This window comes from Penaeus japonicus, unplaced genomic scaffold, assembly GCF_977035675.1.
Source record: "Penaeus japonicus unplaced genomic scaffold, GWHDUDI00000001_assembly GWHDUDI00000035, whole genome shotgun sequence".
NCBI classification, from domain to species: domain Eukaryota; kingdom Metazoa; phylum Arthropoda; class Malacostraca; order Decapoda; family Penaeidae; genus Penaeus; species Penaeus japonicus.
The window spans coordinates 17708306-17710772 of record NW_028234437.1 but is presented as its reverse complement, the minus strand read 5'-3'; positions in this window follow the sequence as shown (position 1 = coordinate 17710772).

Genomic DNA, 2467 nt, shown 5'->3' with positions numbered 1-2467 from the left:
TTGAGTCTTGGTCAGGGAGGTAAAATTTGTATTTCTATATTAAATGCGTTACTGCATTCTACCATCTTTCCCACATAGATATAACCTCGATAACCTGATTTGTGACTTGAATTTCTAATTCATTGCTGCTGACTGCCCATGGAAATTGTCAGTAAAACCTCGGTATCACTGCTCTGGTAAGAGCACATAAGTAATTTCCAAGATTGTTGTAAAGCATCTGGTTAGACAATTCTTTTAGTGGGTCGCTTGGTCTATTGGGTTAGTAGCCGGGATTGTCACTCTGATGACCCGAACTCGAGCCTCAGTCAGGGAGGTAAAATTTGTATATATATATATACATACATATATATATGTATGTATATATACACATAGGTATTTATATATATAAACATATATATGTTTATATATATATATTCATATATATACATATACATATTAAGAAGTAGTAGTTCGTACGTTTTAAAATGAATAAATTTTGAGATGCGTGTATATGTCGGGCGGCAGTAGATATTTCGCTTTTTGAATAAAATGTATTTTCAAGCAAAGTCAAATTGTATATTTCATTTAAGGGATTAAGGTGATTTAGATGTTATACATAATCATGAGTTTTTTAATTTTTTTTTTTTTTATAGTTATTTAGATTTAATGAGGACCATGCATTATAACATACATAAAGTTGACAAGTAGATATTATTGTTTAAGCATGCACGCACGCATGTGCGCACACATACACACACATAGATAACCTCATCATAGTACAGTCAGTTCATTGCTGAACAGTCATGGTTCTCCATGCATCTCTATTTTAGGCCATTCTGCCAACAAAACTTAAGCCACTGATCTCTTTCACCGAAGCGTGTTCTGGATTTACCTCTGCTCTTCTTCCCATAGACACATCCTATGAGCAATTCCTTTTCCAGGAAGCTGTTTCTGAGAATGTGCCCCACAAATGCCATTTTCCAGTTCGAATAGCTGGATTCGATTCAAGTCTGCTCTTTTTGTGACCCAACACTCTGATCCATAAGTGGCTATCGAAAAGACTAGATAGTGGAGGAGTCTTTTTGGTGGTGATAGAAATGGCCTTATCTTTCCATAGTGAAGTAAAGGATATCATTGCATTACGCTCGATGATCAAGTCTTCGTTTAATTTCATTGGAAGTATTATTTCTGTTTGTAGAAAATGATCCCAGATAGATGAAATTATCTAGATTATCTATGTTGTTTCCATTCACCTTGATGTTATCCTGATTGTCTGTAGAATTTTTTTTCATTTTTCTCTTTTTACTATTTTCATAACTTTTGTGTTGGATGCATCGAGATGTAATCCAGCTTGCAAACTTGCTAAATTTACTCTGTTAACTGGAGTTCAGCCATACTACCGGCTATGAGGACAACGTCTTCTGCATATTGGAGGTTTGTTATCGTTCTGCCACCAACTTTGATTGTTCCTTGAGATCCTTTGAGTGTATTTCTTAATATATATTCTGAGTATATGTTGAAGAGGTTAGGAGACAGGATACATCCTTGTCTCACCCCCTGACCAATTTCAAACCAATTTGTTAGCCCACTGGGTGGTTCTGACTGATGCAGATTGATGACCATAAAAGCTCTGAATGATTTCCACCATATGTTTGGAGAATCCCATTGTGAGCATTATTTTCCATAAAACCCCATGTAGGACCATGTCGAGTGTTTTTCCCTTTTGAAACATAAGATGCCAATGTTGTATACATAGTTTTTTCAATTACCATTTTTAGGTTGAGAATCTGATTCCAAGTTTCTCTTCCTGGGCGAAAACCAGCTTGTTCGGAACTTATTTCATGCTGGAGATTGCTTTTCACGCTCTCGCCGATCATCTTCAACATGATTTTACTGCAATGGTTAATGAGTGATATAGTCCAGTTATTGTTGCAGACTTGTGCATCTCCTTTTTTGAGATTGGAACGAAGATATAGTTCACCCAATCTTTTGGCCACTCCTTTTTCCCCATATTTTTTAGCATATCTTGTAGAAGAATCTGGTTACATTTGTGTCACCTGTCTGAACTAGTTCTATTGATATTTCATCAATTCCAGGGCTCTTTCCTTTTATGTTTAGTTACTTTAGTTCTTTATTTACCACCCTGGCTAATTGCACAGGCATGGGCAACCTTTGATACACTGATGCTGAGTCATGACATTGTTGCTAACATTGTATTACAAATTAAAGTAATAACATGATTATATTCTCTAGTATGTCACTTCTGAATAGAAATTTGATAAATATTGTAATAGGATATCACATACCGAATTTCGAATATAACATAAGTGCATCTTCTAATACAGTTGATAATATGAAATTATTGCATAACTCTACATACCTCATTCTAGGTGGCCTGAAAGGCTATCATATGGCGCTCTGAAATGTAATGTTCAAGTGTTCGTTTATACTCTCCGTTGCAAAGTCTGCAATTAGTTTATTCTACATT